Source organism: Anser brachyrhynchus (genome assembly GCF_964034855.1).
Source record: "Anser brachyrhynchus genome assembly, chromosome: 16".
Taxonomy (NCBI): Eukaryota; Metazoa; Chordata; class Aves; order Anseriformes; family Anatidae; genus Anser; species Anser brachyrhynchus.
This window is the reverse complement of record NC_137734.1, coordinates 12312135-12330629: the sequence shown is the minus strand read 5'-3', so window position 1 is coordinate 12330629 and position 18495 is coordinate 12312135. Positions and strand designations below refer to the sequence as shown.

Sequence of the window (18495 nt, the reverse complement as noted above, 5' to 3'; positions counted from 1 at the left end):
GTGATATAGGAAATCCGTCAGTGGGCTCTTACGATATGATTAGGAATTATATAAGAAGTATGCACTATCTTGTGGCACATACTTAAAACAGCCTACAGCTACGTATAAACACTTTATAGGTACCATTCTCTGAAAAGTACTTAATAGATTTTAAAAAAAGATACCAACAGAACTTCCACTTCAAAACACTGAGTCAGCTGTGAAAATGGCACTTAGGTACCTGAATCCCTGGAGCACTCGCCAAAAATTCTCTGCAAATTTCTATTACGAGATATTTAAGTTGATACAGAAAAAATCTGCCTCAAAATATTAAATAAAGCTATTTAACATAGTCAGCACTGGAATGCATATTCTAAAAAAATAATCAAGTGGGAACGTGCATAGGAATATCTGAGTTTTTCAAACTGGAAAAACATTCCTAAAGGTATCAGATTGAAATGATCATCGCTTATTTCTCACTTTGTAGTCCAAACCCCAAACTGATCACGGAGTAACTACCAAATGCAGAACGATTCTGGGGAGGCTGCAGCTTCCTCCCATATTTTCCTGTTCCAGTTGAAAGGACTTAGTTGCAGATACCTGAGACTTTTGTATTTCAGAAATCAGCCCAGAGACTCCCTAACTCCCTAGCCCGTCTTCAGCCTACAAAACCAAGTCAACTAAGCTGGCAGGGAGTCTCCTGCCTTCTGACGTTTATTCTGCGTTATAGCCCTAAATAATGCATGTGTGAAAACAAGAGCTCCAAAAGCAGAGAAGTCTGGTATATAGCAGACACGGCATTTAGAGAAAAATAATGTAGACTGTCCAAATGCAAAAACAGGACATGCATTCTCCTGTTACGAACTGGATGGTTAATGTTCCATACAGATTAGGAACAAACCAGGTCCCTCCTGTACATCTTTGCCACTGAATGTCCACAAGTGCTGTCCCCAGAAGGATTCTATTGCCTTTCCAATGTACGAGAAACAGTACATGACTTTTGCCACCTGTTAAAAGCAAACAAGCCTTTAAATACCAAACCAGAATGATCACAAGTGGTAGGTGGTTTTGTTGTCGTCTTTTTCTTTTTTTTTTTGTGGTGATGTGTTTGTTGCTTTTTTTAAAGAAAAGACCATGTTCAAAAAAAAAAAAAAAAAGAGTATTGCAAATGAGAGACTAATTCAGGATAATTACCATCTGGTTTAACATTTGAAAGCTGTGCCTCCTGCATTTGAGACTCATGTTATTTCCAGGGGAGACATCTCATTTGGGCAGGAAAGGAAAGCAACCGGGTGACAGTCTCAACAGTTAACTCAACTGGGCTCAGGGGCTTTAAACGCTAGTAGCAACTGCTGGGATCAAACAGAACAAGTGCTGAATTCTGTGGGTGTTCTAAGTAGTTCCGGATATCTGCTGCCACTTTAGGTGACATGGGCAATGCACAAGCTTGTAACAAAGAACCAGGGCACTGCTACCATTTCAGTCCCTCCTGCCCCACTTTTCCCTCAAGAAGAACAGCAGAGGAACCAAAGGAAAATGAAGCACATTTACAAACACAGCCAGCTTCCACCAAAACATCCCATTTTAGCTTACGGATAGCACTGTCTAGTTTTTCTGGGAAGCAATACTTCAGGCTTGCAACCTAGTAAGGACCCCGAGCAGACCAGGTTCTGTTCACACACTAGTATCCAAAGAGGTAACCTCCGTCCAAGCTGTCCTCCCAGGTACTGGACCCTCTTCCTGCTCACACAGCCCAGCTCTGTGCATGGAAGTAGCCACACACTGGGCATAAAAGGCTGCGTTTGTTGTTGTTGCTGATGGTTTATTTCCCAAAAAGCATTCATTAAAAGAGACTTCTGGTTCCTCACAGAATTATCTTATCTGACCACACTGCACAAACCCGAGGTTTGAATGATCACAACAGTGTTTGGTGATTTTGTTTCAGATTGCAAAGTACTGCAGGATAATTTCAAAATCAACACGAACGTACAAACATTACTCTTACGAACAGCAAGAGAGGTAGACCTGGCACACAGCTACAAGGTGCTAAACACTATTGCCCTGGGTTACTTCTGAAATCATCTATCTACACTTTTACATCAATTTCAATTAGAAAAAAATGGGGGGGCACAACAAGGAGGGGACAGTGAATATGGTTTCACTAGAGAACCAGTCAGTCTTGCAGTACCAAGTATTTCCTTATTCATTCCCAAGCAGAATTGGCTACAGGGAAATGATTTAAGCCGCAGAGAACCAGCAAGTGTAGTTTGTGATCTTTTTCTATACATTGTTCTATCTTTTATTTTTTTATTCAGCTTCTGATACTTTCTGTATATCAACTGATGTTTTCAGAGGCTCCTGGTGTATTTTGTTGAACATCCTGGAACCGGGTTACTGATGGCACCAGCTGGGTCTCTGCCTCACTGAATCCACGGGCTCGTGGATCCAAACATGCCAACTCACAAGGGTCACAGAGCCGACCCCTTTTCCACATGTGTGCAAACTTTGAAACGCCTGAAGAAACCCCTATGTCAGACGCGTGCCTGAGCCTTCACTTCCATGATCCAATCTACATTCAATATGTTTTCCTACAGCATCAAACAGAGCTCATTGTACAGATTAATGTGTTATCCACACTGCCAGCAAGGATAAACCAGAGCACAGAGAAGGCAGGCTGCAGACAGTGCTGCCCTGGGCACAGCGCTACAGTCGTGTAACTGCACAAACCCCTCTCCCAGCTCAGGCACACAGGGCATTGGAAGGAGAAAGGGGTTAAAAAGCATCGCTGAATGTACTATCACATCTGTTCTCAAGGTTCTCTTATGCTGAAGCTTTTTTTTTTTTTTTTTTTTTTTAAGATTTGTCTTGTACACCTTAAGACAGCTTTGAAGTGGAAGGGGATGTGGTGAAGAGATCCAGCTGCATTTATATTCATATAAAAGGAATGCTTCCCTTAAATGCTCAGCTCTCTGAAATTAAGAATAAGGTAAACATCTGTTTCTTCACAATCCTAGCATATACACCTGTGAACAGATCATTTATTGTGTATAGGACACAATAATCCAGGTGACTACACAATGAAATTCCACATCAGTGAAGAAATAAAGGAACCAGGGGTCAGTCATCCCAGTAGGTGTTCTGCTGCTCTACTAGAGATCACCAAGCTGAGTGAGATGACCAAAGCCCAATTCCATTCATTCAGTTTGTGGGAGAGTGAGTTTTGAGATAAGGCAGCACTATGGGGACACATGCAGAACCTGCAGTAGTTCATAGCCTTTAACTGATGTTTACTACTGCTTTTTAATATCTCCTGGAGCCGAAAACGTGGTAGTAGACCTGTTGGCAGGGCCCTGTTCCACCAAAACCAGCAAAGGCGGTTTGCTCTCAGCTACATTCTGCTCTGCTGTGATCCTGAGATCTTCTGAACATATTTCAATCTGAAGCACAAGGGTTACAGGGGGAAGGGTTACACTTGTCACAGAACACAGGCGACAAATCCAGTTCCTCATAAAAGAGAAGAACAAATTTACAACTAAACAATTACATGCAGTATATTTATCCTAATCTCTCAACAACACAAATGTTTTCAACGACTTGAGGCAGATTGTTTCACTGGTACGAGATAAACCGTCAGGAAATGGCAAAAGGCAATTAGTAAATCACTCTCTCTTTTGTAATCACTGATGAAATTTTCTTTTTATTCTCTGTTGCTCATTCCCACCAACAAGTAAGACATCACCTTGAAAATAAATGCAATTAATATTAGCTGAAGTTTTTAAAACACAATGGCTTCTAATTTACATTTCTGGCAGAAATTCGTAAGATTGCACCACTGTAATGTTGACTGACTGCTGTTGTGGTTATACCAGCATCTCTCTCCAAATTTTCTTTCTACCCTTCATTTACAGATCTTTAGACTTAAGTACGTTGAACTGTTAAGTATTCTGAAGTAAAGCTACAATGAAAAGACTAAGGAAAACATAGCTTACTCTGTATGGAAGGAAGATGGAACCATTTTCTTCGTTCTGCACTGAACTCTCCACTCACTGTTAGCCCCACGTCTAGCTACCCAAAAATTAGCTGAATCCTCTTATGTACCTATACTAGCCCAAACGCCTCCCCAAACTTACACATTCTTTCACTTACACACCTAAAGACTTGCCCTCCCTTAGCATGGCAGCAGCTGTTTTGGTACAAAGCGATTACATGTGCATAGGGATTTCTTTATTGCATTTCGATATCAGCGTAGCAGCAACCACCGCTGTACTGTTGTATTGCCTTAATAATACAGGCTAAAAAGTCAACAAAATAGAAATTACAGCACTGTCCTGGGTAACAGTTTTTGTAGTAAACTTTCAATTAGAGACTTCTGAAGGCAACAGTGATTACACATGCACTTTTGAAAACATAATTGGTTGGCAAAAACATTATTATTTGGGGTGATGTAAACAGGGAGGAAAAACGTAGACTGCTGTTTGGATCCCAAGCTGCAGCATTAGGTAATGGCAGAAAAAACACATTTAATTGCAAATTTGGTACATGTTCTATAGCCCTGTAATCATTCTACTGCAGAATTATACTTCTACCATAGATGCACCAGAAGGCTCAGCTGTGGTCCAACTGTGCCTGATGAGCAGAGGTACAACCGAGGAGAGTGACGTCTCTTAAATCAAACAAGCAGACACCTACGCAGTCAACTACTTTCCAGAAGTATATGTAAACCAAATAAAAAAAGCTTAGTCGATGCCCTGTAAAAACCTATTAAATAAAGTATTGAATAGGCTCTAAGGCTGACAGGTTTTTATCACTTTTTCAAGTTCAAGCAGATGTAGGGGAGTACATGCATAAAAGACAGAGCACTGCACTCATGCTTGTGGAAACAATTTGCCATAGCTGGCTGAATTCTGTATGGGCTATTACATTGTACATTTATGACCCCAAGGCATGTTTCTCAGATTTCATATCTGAACTTACTTCAAGAAAGCTTTAAATACAGTTGTCATCAAATGAGATATTACTTATTGCTTTTATTTTGGAATAATGAAAAAGTATTTAGGAGGAGCAGGTGGAAGGATTAAGTATCCTGGTATCTGAAGAGCTAAAAAGAAAGTAAGCCTAGAGCTGTTAAGGGTTAGTAAGGAACCCTAGTGCTGGTCACCTTCCTTTAACTGAAGTAGTAGGGGAGAATCATTAGGTTGATTTCAGTATGAGGGGAGAGTTAATTTCAGTTAGAACTGTTGGTGGCTTCTCTTCCCCCATAAAGATGGGAATGGTATAGAGTCCTTACGAAGGAATTGATGCAATGCTTTATGTTTAGTATGGAACGTATGATCTCTATTTCAGAGGGAGGATGTCAGTGACTGAGTTTAAACCTTTCTAAGGTAAGAGGAAACAAAGCTAAAGAGGTAGTTGAAGCAATACAAAACCCTAAATAATTTTTGGATCAGAAAGGCTCTCACAGAACTGTGTTTAGATACAAACAAGAGTTTATGAGCAGTTCACACATCTTCATTTCAGTGCCAAGATTTTAGCTAAATGTTTTGACTGTTCTGCTTATGTAGATTTCTAAGGAGGCTAAACACAAGCTCAAACCTGCAGGCTGGTGACATATCAAGTTTAGCAATAAGCCAGACTAGATGGGAAGCTGGAGTCTGCACCAGTGCTTGCCAGGGTCTCACAAGCAATGAGAAAGTTGGTTATTTGATGTACACCTCACATACAAAATAATAGCTTAGCACTTTGGCCACACCAACCCCATGTAGTGCTACAGGCTCGGGGCAGAGTGGCTCGAAAGCTGTGCAGAGGAAAAGGATCTGGGGGTGCTGACTGATGCTTGCCTCAACATGAGCCAGCAGTGTGCACAGGTGGCCAAGAAGGCCCACAGCACCCTGGCTTGTATCAGGCATAGTGCAGCCAGCAGGAGCAGGGAGGTGATCGTCCCCCTGTACTCTGCTCTGGTGAGGCCGCACCTCGAGTGCTGTGTTCAGCTTTGGGCCCCTCACTACAAGAAGGACATCGAGGCCCTGGCCCATCGAGGTCCAGAGAAGGGCTACGAAGCTGGTGAGGGGCCTGGGACACAAGTCCTGTGAGGAGCGGCTGAGGGAGCTGGGGGTGTTTGGTCTGGAGAAGAGGAGGCTCAGGGGAGACCTCATTGCTCTCTACAACCACCTGAAAGGAAGGTGTGGGGAGCTGGGGGTCGGCCTCTTCTCGCAGGTAACCAGGGATAGGACTAGAGGGAATGGCCTCAAGTTGCGCCAGGGGAGGTTCAGGTTGGAAATGAGGAGGCATTTCTTCTCAGAAAGAATAGTCAGGCATTGGGACAGGTTGCCCAGGGAGGTGGTAGAGTCACCATCCCTGGGGGTGTTCAAGGGAAGGTTGGACGTGATGCTTGGGGACATGGTTTAGTGGGTGACATTGGTGGTAGAGGGATGGTTGGACCAGATGATGTTGGAGGTCTTTTCCAAACTTTTCCAAACTTAATGGTTCTATGATTCTATAAATGCAAGAAGACAGGGCAGACAGATTATTACAAAGATGCTAGCTTAACTTGGAAATCCAAGCAAGAACTAAGTAGGTAATCACTGAAGAGCTCCATTTCTTTCCACCCCAAAGAGTCTCAAAAATCTTACATGGTTAAACACACCTCTGCCACCCCCTATGCACCTTGTAGAACTTATCTATAGACTCCATGGAAAGCCAGGCCTCACACTGTGGCTGCAGAACAGGGAGAGAAGCGGCGATGGAAAACTCCAGTTAGTGGAAGGACTGGAAGGTCTTCTCTCCTCTCTTGCAGGAGAAAGGTGGCAGCATGTTTTTGTGTGTGTGGATCTTTTTTATTACTTTTTTTTTTTCCAAACACCATTAGACATGAAGCTGTATTTTAACAGACACTACTGGCAAACTTACTCTAACTGAAAAGTGCTAGTTGAAAAGTGCTAGTTTGAGAAAACAAATCCACCCTGGTGGATGATTGGTTTAAGAGCCCTAAGACCCTAAATTATAGGGGAGTTGGTTTTTGAGAGTTTGTCACAGTCTAGAGAAATTAAATAACATGACCACAGAAGCTCTGAGATGCTTCCTTACCTTGTGTTAGAAGTTCAAGTATTTGCAGAGAAAAGGGCTTCTCTTCAAATGCAGGATTGGAGCATGCATTTTTTTCACTTCTAACAAACAAACAGCTTGAATAGAAGAGATTAAAGTGCTAAAACAAGTTTAATTTTTAAAAAAGAAATCAAGTGGACAGGAGTACTGTGATTTCACAAATCAGGCCAAATACACATCTTCACAGTCCACCCTGCCAAAATACTAAAGCATCAGGGACAGAAGCAGCCCTATGTGTAACCACATGCACTTGTTTTTACAGTGTTACAGCTCATTCAGACTGCTTTGCTGGTTTGGAGCAGCACACTAATTAATACAATCAGAGGCAAAAGTTTCAGAAATCTCCCAACAGCACACATTAGCATATACTGCCGAGAGACTTGACAGAGTTCAAAGCTTATCCTGTAGCCTGCATACTCCATGTTTGCTCAGAGCAGCAGCTGGCCAAGTGATCTCCCTTCTTCTCAAAGAGCAAAAATTAAATTAGATTAGATCATCTTCTCTCCCTTGTAGAATTAAGATCATGCTATGAAAACAAGTAAATTAGCTTTTGAAATCCTGTTCCTCGCTTAAAGGATACAAGCCTGAGGGACACCTTCTGTACCAATTCGGCCAAGTTGCAACAGAGTGTGCATGTCCTGATTTCCTGGCAACCCAAAGGAAAGTTTTACAGATGTGTACCACTGGATTTAAGGCTGTGAGTGGCAAAAAGCTGAGGGATGAGGCCAAAGAAAGGGACAAGGAAGAACAGAGATAGACGCAAAGTCTTAAGAAAGATGCGCAGAAGTGGTATGGTTTCCAGTACGAGCAGCAGGACTACAGAGTTTTGAGAGGTGCTTTGTTTGCTACCATATAACAATAGTCCTTAGTCCGAGAATAAAAGTTAGTTCCTGGAAGGGGTGGTGAAGGGGATAGAGAATAAACAATTTTAGTTCATATCTCACATTGATGCTAGATGTCATATTAAATAAAGCATAACAGTGAATGAAGTTCAAAAAGGGCCATGCAAATCAGATCCTATATTTAAACTCAATTTTCTAGAGCTGAATCACTGCACTCCAAGCTGTGAGGTCAGCTGGCACAGATGCAGTTAAACAAGCCTATAAAAATGTGTCCCCATTAAATTACCATGCTGCAGCAATTAGACACACTCCAGAAGATCATCCTATGCAATCTGTTCTAGATGAACAGCTAATGAGAACTAAGCTAAAACAGTATCTGGTTATGGTTCCTCCTTTGAATATTCCCGTAACTATACTACTAAACAACTTAAATCTATAAAACTGAAAGGGGGAAAAACATTTGTTTGAGATGGACAGATGGAGTAGTAAAACTGGCCCTGAGAACACGCAGCGATGCCTGTGGTGCACCTTCACTCAATCACCCTAGACTGCATCAAATTCAGCGAGTTAATTTAGGTGGGGTTTCCCCCCCCTTCTCTTTTAATCTCAGTTTGGCTAGGCGTGAGGGAGAAGGTGATTTTGGCTTTATTGCCAAGATTCTTCACTACCGTAACTGCAGCAGAATAAAAGATGGCATGGGAAAAAAAAAAAAAAGAAAAAAAACACAAAAAACAACCTCTTCTACACACTGCAGACAGAGGGGTAGAGTGAACGGGAAATGCTGAAGTGTTTATCTTTTCATGGGGTATTTGAATGACAATTAACTGAGCATCCGCTTACAGGGCACACTGACTCGTGAGAAAGCATTACTAAGTTATCCTATGAAAACGTTAATCATACTACTTAAAGAGTTACTATCTTGGGTATTAAAGTCATACGTCGTATAAAATTTAAACTAAGGAAGCACTGCTTAAACTCTCAGCACACAAAACAGTTGTTCTAAAGCATCTTAAAATTAATCAGATCTGCTATTTCACGATTGGGAAGAGGGCAGGCCATTTACTGCCCCTAAGTGTGTTCCCACAGCATGCTCCCACCCACAGCTCCCGCCGTGGTGTGCGCAGAGGCACAGCGGGAAGGTCGGCCGACCACGGGGGGAGCTTACAGCCTGGCTCAGCCAGCAGCCCCACACTGCAATAGATGCTGTTTTCAAAGATCAAAGGGACGTGGTCGCATCTTTAGTGTTGAGAATGGCCTCATTTTATAAGAATTAGATGAACCAAGAAGGCTCTTAGACACCTGAGCTGTGCTGCACGTTTCCTATTCTGCTTTCCTTAGAATGAATAATACCCTTACCATCAACTCTGACATTTCCTTCATATTAACTCTCATGCTTGCACTGTAAGTAAATCTGAAGGGGAAGCCCATAAGAAAAACCTGTTGCCACATCAGAAATATAAACCCTGTGTAGTGACAGTAAGAGGCTTTGTTCTGTTGGTACAAGGCCTATCGCTATGTACCACGTGTATGTACTGCAAATAAGGGCCTGACACCTCTCTATTGTGTGAGCTGTATTTTAAGACATTATGCTAAAAGTCAACCATTTCTCAAGGTAAATGAGGGCCCAAAAGGGCTTGTGTTACAGCCTGAAATGTCTCAATTTCCTGTGAATTCCCTGTGACTTGACTACTGCTACTTTACTGCAGCTGTTCATTCAATTCAGTGTTCACTTCATGAAACATGACAGTGAGAAAAAGAGCCGATGGGAACTCAGTGAATACAGCTTTTCAGTTGAAAAGATCCTCAAACACATACAATTGCTTTATTTTGCTTAATTTTCAACATTCATACACATAATTGCATTTATTTTTCCAGTCAGTACTGAAAACAAGCAATAATTTGTAGTATTACAACTTTCATCTCAAAGGAATACAACCACAACGGTTTCCACTCCTTCTAAAAGAGGTGAACGATATGGAGGAGGTTGGACTGCCTAATGCAAGAGATACATACATTATTTTCCCCCCATGAGAATATGTCAGCAGTGTTGCCATCAGCTTGCTTTTTGTACACATACAAATGACTTCTGGAAAATACTTATTGAAAGCCAGTATTTTTCCTATGTCAAATTACATGCACTAAATAACTAACTTTGGGAATAGCAAATGCTCGTATTTCTTAAGCATAAAAAACGACCTTGTTTCCCAGGGTTTCTTGGTAGCCACAGTTCTCAGCAGAACTGAGGATTTACCATCCCATCCAAACAACCTGCATCCTTTTAACTACGTATTCGAAGATCTAGACTGTGTACACTGACCATTATGAATCCCCATCCTATTTATTTTCAAGCTCGGGGAAAGACTTCTGCTTATTTCACTACACACCAAATTGGGCCTGTGGTAAAGAAAGCGTTAGTTAAATAATTCATGACACTGAAATCTTAGATACTACAACACAGTTTGCTCTCAAGATGCTGAGAGCCTGCTATGCAGTGTGATGGTTTTATGATAAAAGTAAAAGAAAAAAAAGTAGAAAGATGAGTTCATTGGGAAGAAACAAAACAAACGAGAAAAGTACTGCATTAGTCAGACAACCCACCACAGCATACAGTCTCCATAAGAGATTATAACCAGTTCCTACTGAATTTAAGGGACTTTAGGAAGATTTCACTGACTTGATGTTAATCAACTGCAAAGAGCTGAAAATTCATACTGACAGACTTGGCAAGACTCTGCTACTAAAGCACGAGGGACTGAATGACAACCTTGACTGTACTTTGTGCCTTTGGTGTACTCAGCCCAGCCTCTGCTTTAAATGCCTCTTCAAGGCTTTCAGCAGCTGCTTTCTCAGATCACATCTGAGGTGTAATTTTGCCTGCTGTTTCCTCAGCATTTCCTTTTGTAAATCCTTACCTTTCAGTGTTTGCCATCTCATTCACCACCTTTTTTTTTTTTTTTCAAATCTGCTCTATCTTAACTTCCGCCCTCTGCCCCATGCAGACTGCTCAGGTCAGTCTTCTCTCAGACTTCTTTCCTGATAGATTTTTCACCTCTGGCTTACTAACCAGCCTTCCAGGATAAAGAAGAAACTCTTAATGGAGAGGAGGTCCACAGTTTGGAAATAACACAAGATACCATGGACTTAAAATTCACACTTGAAAGGTTGTAACAAATGCCTTAGCTCTGACTAGACCTCCAGTATTCCCTAATATCACCAGTCTACCTCTACCTTCTCCCAAAAAACATGTGTTCCTACCTTATGCACTGCTTTTCCTCTGTTCTTTAATGTCCACTACTTCCACATTCATCAATTCCACCAACCCAACTTCATCAGGAAGACCTTTACCCATCCTTTCTTTCTACCTCTGCACCTTGTTTATTTGCTGTTCTTCCTTCAGCATGATTCTTTTCTTGCTCTGAATTTTCTAGTAGGAGTGAAGGTGTATTACATTATCAATCTTCCCCTTACCATAGAAAGAATTTCCACAGAAATAAGTATTTAAAACAGGTCACATAGCTTTTACATGCTGGCCTTATTTCAATGCAACTAAATTTATTTCAATGGAATTTAAACTAGATAAAAGTTTTCATCTGCTTTGAAGAAATTTTACATGACAAGAAACCTCCTTCTACCCCCAACTCTCAAACCTTTTAATGTTTTAAATTAGATTTTCTTTTTCCCCATTACCGTAGCTATACAATGCAATAACCTGGCTCTCAAACAAAAAAACAGTTTTAATACCACCTGGCATCTGGACAGCATGCCCTAATAGAGCTCAAACTAATCAGACACAGTCTGCATTCTCCCTAATCTAAGATGCTGAAAGGCATCAGCTCCTGTTAGAGCCAACAGGTTCTGAGAAGGAACGTGTTTCAGTACTGAAACCATGGAGGAAAAACATGTACGACAATGGCTTTCCTGTCCTTCCTCCTAGCGTGATGCTGAAAGATGTTACAGCGGTGCTTTACGGGTGTCACGGTCTCACTAATGGTGCTAATGGAAAGGTCCTGACATCCACAAACAGACCTGTTGCTGACGGCTTCCACAAAAAAGGATCAGAAACAGACTGACAACAGTTCAAATGGACCATTTAACACATCAAGGTGCAGGAAGCCACAGACAGCAATCCCTTCAGGGTCATTGAAAGGCCTTCCTAGAAGTCATTCTTTCAGATTCCTTGGATAACATTTCTTTATACCATGCATATCCAGAGAACGCAACGCTCCCTCGGTAAGGAAGAGTTCAGTACCAAAGCACCATCTACATGGAAATACACTTCTGCTGTGCTCTCTCAGTGGCGCATAAGGAGGAATCCTGTTTCACATTTACAATATGACTGACAAAGTATTAAAAATGAAGATGTAATTTCCCTTCAGAGAAAGCCCCTAGAGCGGTTAACTGTTCTTAATAGAATCAACTCCTCTCGCATCTTACAGCACAGAATAGCTAACTTCTGCTCAGTTTTTCAGTGTGGGATTCTTAATTTACACATCTGTAATTTCACACATACTTAGGTCAACCAGTCCACCACTATTTATGGTTCAAACAAAGCCAGTAGGCCTACCCATAGAGGACAATTTCTACTTGGTGTTAGAACACAGGAACACAAGACAGAAAGCAACCATTTGGTAAGAATCACCCACAAAGCTTTGAGTTAACAACTTTCTGGATGCAGTTGCATGAAACAGAAGCAATTGTTCATGGCCTTCATTGCTGTTTTTCTCTCTTTGAAAACCAAATTGTATATTAACACAGGTGTGACTGACAGATAACCCAGACCCGATACAAGATAATCAAAAAACATGGGTGACAATACATTCCTCTGAGGGATAGCTGGATCCTAATACCATTACAGCAGCCATTCCAGAATCAGCTACATTAATGACTTATGGGGGTCTTACCAGATAGCATAAGACAGAGCAATTTAAGAGCCACAGTGAAAATAAGTTCCCTGTAGTTGCATCCTAAGGTTACATCCCTCCCAAAGCTGTATTCATAAATAGTCCCAAAATCATGCTTTTTTTCTCCCAAGAGTCTAAACATTCTTATGCATGCCCACCCAAAATACAACAGGAAAAATAAGGAAATCAACTTCTAGCCTCAGGTTACTGTAAAATAGTGATGAAATTCTGGAAATGGAGAACGATTATTTACAATCACAACTCTAAAAGTCAATCCCAAAACACAGACATGAAGACGGATAGTAAAGAGCAAAACGACAACGGCACCATAGAAGGTTTCCACAGATCCCTTTCTGCTCAAACCTTAAAAGCTGAGAAATTACTTTGAGTTCATTACCTAGTCCCCAGACTAATCTATTTACTTGTATGAAAGTAAAATAGTGGGGACAAACACATTTAACTCATTCTTAGTAATTTCCCCTGCAAAAAATATTTTTTGGAGAAACAATATACACAGACAGCTGAGCCAAATTTCCTTCTCCCCTCTCAGACAAAATTGGATCATGATTCATCATACCCACAGTTGGATTTTAATTTATTCTTTTAACAATTTTGTTTATTTTCTTGTAAGCAAGTATTAATACATTGAGACACGGGAAAATGTTAATTTTATTGCGTTGCCTTTCAAATTTACAAATGCTGAGTCTAACTCCTGTTGGCGTTCATTCTAGCCTGAAGAAAATGACAAACATCTGATCTGTGCAGAGGTTTTCTGTTCTTTGGAGAGGTTAACACTTAAGTACCCATCAGTCCTCTTCTGAATGAAATTAAAGGGTCCTGTCCACCTTCAATGTGTGCATAGATGTGGAGTTTATCACCTTCCTCAGAGGAAGTTGGTTTGTAATTACTCATTCACAAAACTCCACGGTGCCACTCACCAAAAGGAGGAAAGTGACACAGGAAAGTATTCGGCCTATTAGACTAACGTGAAACTTCACTCAGTTCAGAGGAGTCCAAGTAGAATTTAGCCATCTGGTATTCATCCATACATCATGCCTATGATGTTCGCCTGCTAAATGGTTATTTCACGAAACATCGCTAATGATGATAACCCTTCTGTTCTTTCAGCAAGATGCTCAGAGAGCCCTCCAGTTACTGGAACAAAGTACACACCCAATTACATGAGAGAAGAGTCCTCATGCCTTATCTCTGCTGCAAGAGAAAAAGAAATTCTGCTACAAGTTCTCAGCAAGGTGGTGCAATGCTTTCAAGGGAAGCGATGAGTTGCACACACTGAACATCTCTCAGGCTGTGTTCATTTCATTGGGCTAAGCAACATGGACTCGCATAAGAAAGCACTCCAAACCTGGCTGCGCCTTAACCTCACCAAATATTACCTCAAAATGTCCACCATTGAGAGGACTCAGCAAAGACTTCCCCAAGACCACGTGAGGAACGCTTCAGAAAACTGCTGACTGCCTCTCTGAAGGGCGAGCCTGACCTCAGTGCTCAAGCTGCCATCAGGGCTTCCAAAACTCTAACAGCGTAGTCAGCAGTCACTTGGTGCTGACCTGTCCTGGCTCCTGAAGCACCACACAGCAGCTGAATTGCTTTGGCTCAACTGTTAACAGCAGAAGTGTAAATGCACTACTCACTCACTTCCAAACCATGGTGCAACACAACTTGTCTGCTATTTAAAAAGCTTTACATTAATGCACACAACAAAACTCATAAAACCATGTATTAGTGGCATTTTTCCACAGCTATTTTGCACCTTACAAACCACAAGTTATATATATTAAGCAAATTCGGCTCTTAGATAAAAATGCATCTATTTTTAGCATGAAAATACCTTTGATTGATAATGGGTCTTGTTTCTTTGTAGAAAATTTGTGGAATTTCTGTGGAATAAGCGAGCAAAGATAAGCAAACATGCACTTGCTATGTAATGTACAAGTGCTATGACGCTAATTCTGATTGTTTCAATTTCTTCTGAACATTTCACTCATCTCCAAACTCAGTAACTAAATTAGTTTCCTAGACAAACAAAATGTGTAATTAAATAATTCAGCAAGAAACAGCAGTGATATTGCACATGCATATAGACACATCTATGTGTATACATATATACACAAAATACGGAACTTGCATGGTGTAGGTGCTAATTTATACACACAAAGTGCAGAAGATGGGGTCAGACCTTCCACTTCTGTGTGCCAGTCGCTTATCTGCTGACTTGGAACAAGAAAACTTCACGCAAGCAACCAGGAGATTAACAGTCAATCTAACACTGAGGAACGCTGCTGCAGAAACACACGTTGCACAACGGCTTTGTATTCAGAGTACGATCGTATTTAACACAATTAAAGTAATTACTCCAGTCTAGTCAGCCCTGGTTAGGTCTCCATTGGAGTTAATTAGTAAATGCTGGTAAAATACTTCAAATATGCAAATGTTAAATACTTCCATAACATTAATATTGCTCTCACAACTGCTGCAGTGGCAGGCAGGTTCAGGGTTTCCTGGAATGCTGCAACATTACAACATAAAAAGTAAAGCAAATATTTTTTCCCAGGCTGGTTTTAAGACAACACAAGCACTTGTTCTACTAACCAAATGTCTGACTCTACAATACAGAAAAGCTCAGGCCCTGTTTACTTTACTACCAAGGAAATATCTTCTGCAGTCCAACAAGCTACAAGACCATGCTCATCTCGCATCATCTAAAACCAGCACATAAAGACTGAACATTTGCGGAAAAAAGGAAATGAAAACCGCATGAAGGCAATGCAAGAAGGAGGCAACTACTTGCTGTAGCTTGAACTTCTGGGACAGAACTGCAGCCTTACATCCTGCCAGCACTGTCACGCAGAGTATCGAGTCCCAGCTCGGTAATACAGCTTTAGGCAAATACCCAGAAAAGATAAGAAAGAAATGACTGAACAGGGTAGAGGGAAGGGAGGGAAGGAAACAAGACACTGAATTAAGAAAGGTTAAAAGGGATAGGTCGTGTTTAGACCTAGGATACAAAAATTTAACTGCATACAGCTATGTAAGAGAGATAATAAGAGAGCAACAACTGATTATCCTCCCAAGTCATAGATGGAGCAAAGAATAATGAGATTAAGCCATAAAAGGGAGAATGGAAGATGAATACTAAGAACCTTTACAACTCAAAGAGTGGAACGAGTAGCCCAGAGGCTGCAGAATACTCATCACTGAGGGTATTCAAGCTTAAGTAAACACCCATCTGTTAAAAAATATTTTGTTATAATCACTCCTGTTATTATGCAAGGAGGTGGAATAAGAGTCCCAAAGTCTGGGGATTGGATACCTACAATTCATTTCTTTCAGGTTTTTGAAACATTTATTCAGAAACAACAAACATCTGGTTCTTAATCCCCCAATTAACACTGTTTCCAGCCCTGAGGAATTAATCATAGAATTTACGGAAAACAGTTTATTTGCTAGCAATGGTGTAAAACAAATTGCCTACGAACTTTTACATTACTAATAGGGCAGTTTAATTGCCTTTTTTTTTTGGCATTTTAATTCAAAAAAATAAAGCCTAGGAAAGACGTCCCTTGGCAGAGACCTTTGCAGCAGTGTGTCAGCAGAGAATTACACAGTAGTACAGACTCAGGCTCTCACTCATGATACTGACCTCCTTTGAAGAGCACTCAGATCTAACGATGAAAAGTACTGTAAAAAAGTCCTAGATATTATCATTAGTATTCAGGAGGCTGGAATTCTGTGGCTTGGTTGAATTCAAAGGGACCTGCTGGTGCTTATGAAAGCCGACATTTTAGAGAAGAAAATAGCTCTGACGGCAATGTTAATGTGGGCTGACCAGGGCAGGGTCAGGCCCCACCTTTCTGCCACCATCTCCCAGCAGGTTGCGCTGCAGCCTTGCTTAGCATCATTGAACCAATTTAATACCTGCTCACTCACTTTCACCGATTTCCACAATATAGTATTTTGATCTATTTCCCACCACAAAAATTGGATAGTGGCTTAAACATCCTCCTGATAAATCAAATTTGCGTTACCACCTGCATCACCAGAACTCTACGCGCTCCCGTCACTACTCTCCACGCTGGAGGAGCTTTCCTGCCTACGGCTGGCCACCAGAAGATGCTTACGCCAAACGCTGTTACCACCTCTTACACCCTGTAGTTCAGTGGATTTACACCCTGCTGCTTTCAGCTGCTGTGGAGAAATTAAATGGAATGGAAAGTCAATCACCAAATGTTCTAGTGCTCTGGTTTTAAAGCTGTCCCTGCTTGTAGGAGCGGAACGTGCTGTTCATCAGTTTATTCGGCTGGCTTTGCCACTAGATGAATTTTAAGTAAACATCCTTTATTCTCATGAAACAGATTTTCAATGAGTAACCAATACAAACAACAGGCATTAAGATTCCATCCAGCAAGACAGCCTCTCAGTAACAGCTCTAGCATCCCTGCTAGCTTGAGGCCATCTAATTGACCACTCTAATTTACTTCAAGGTTAGCATGATTTGGACAGCTCTTGAAAACATGTTTTTGTTACTGGAGCCTTCTATATACATTTGCTGCGGTCAGTCTTCTTTTTCTACCTACTGATTTTCCCTTTTGTTCTGTGTAAATAGTCCTGAGACACCAATTAGTAATGTGAAGCACTGAGTCATTTCCCCCCATATTTCTGAAGGTCTCTTTAGATAGTATTTCATTAGCAGCACATTCCAGGTTGTTAGCTGCTTTACCTCTTCCATTTTTCTATACAATAAAGCTTTGTGCATTTTTCTTCCTTTTTAATATATAAAGGTGTTAGAGCAGCTGCAAATTATCAGTGCTATTGGATATCATAGATTGAAGTATTTAGGGAGAGGGCCACATGTCTCCATTTACTTAGTTTTAGGAGGAATAATTCTGAAAAGCTCATTAAAAATCACACTGTACTGTTTTGGGGTTTGTTTGCCATTCCAGATTGTTGTTTATCTATCGATTTCTCCATGGTTCCAGCATACTTCAGATTAATACACTTTCACATGGAAGCCAGGAAGATAGGTTTACCTTAATATTTAGAGTTGGCAAAGTATTGAACTTGTAGCAGTACAAGCCCTCCTATTTATTCCTTGCCTAACAAATGGCATCAGAGCTGTGGGTATTCCTATTCCTTCAGATCATTCTGAGATCCATAAATTCAAAGATCTGTCATGTCTCTCTAGTTAGGTCTACCACGGACAGGGAGTGGGACACAGGAGGGTTGAAGCTGAGGAACTGTAGAGACAAAATCGCCCTCATTAAAATGGCAACACATCCAGAATGATGAAATACATTCTTACAGACAAGACCGGAAAATTAACTTCACAATTAGCTTTTGGAATACCAGAGCCAAAACAAGCAGCCCTAGGTGTTACACAATTTGAAAGATTCTGTTCTGAACAGTTTCCAATTTAAGCTGTAATTAAAAACAGAAAAAAACCCAACAGCTAGCTTGTTATCTTGGGTGTTTGTTTTCTACTGACAGCTTCAACATACCAGGATGAACACTGGCCTGTCTATCCATGGCTACAGCAGGGTGCTATTGTTGTATCAGCTCTATGTGGTACCCTTAACAGGCACCTAGCAATTTGAAGTTCCTTAGCCCAATAATTTACAGGCATAAGAATACCTCTAGAACAACACAAAATG

General features: G+C 41.0%; 1 protein-coding gene across 11 annotated transcripts in view; it reads right to left on the bottom strand.

Annotated features, from left to right (window-relative positions):
• Window positions 1-18495, bottom strand: part of PTPRT (protein tyrosine phosphatase receptor type T) — a 582374-nt gene that overhangs the window by 324332 nt on the left and 239547 nt on the right. Inside the window, exon 2 of one of the 11 annotated variants that reach the window (XM_080557603.1) lies at window positions 17875-18081. The exons of the other annotated variants lie outside the window; for them this stretch is intronic. The gene's annotated coding sequence lies outside the window, so the exon portion shown is untranslated. The remainder of the gene's footprint in view (window positions 1-17874; window positions 18082-18495) is intronic. 11 annotated transcript variants of the gene reach the window in all.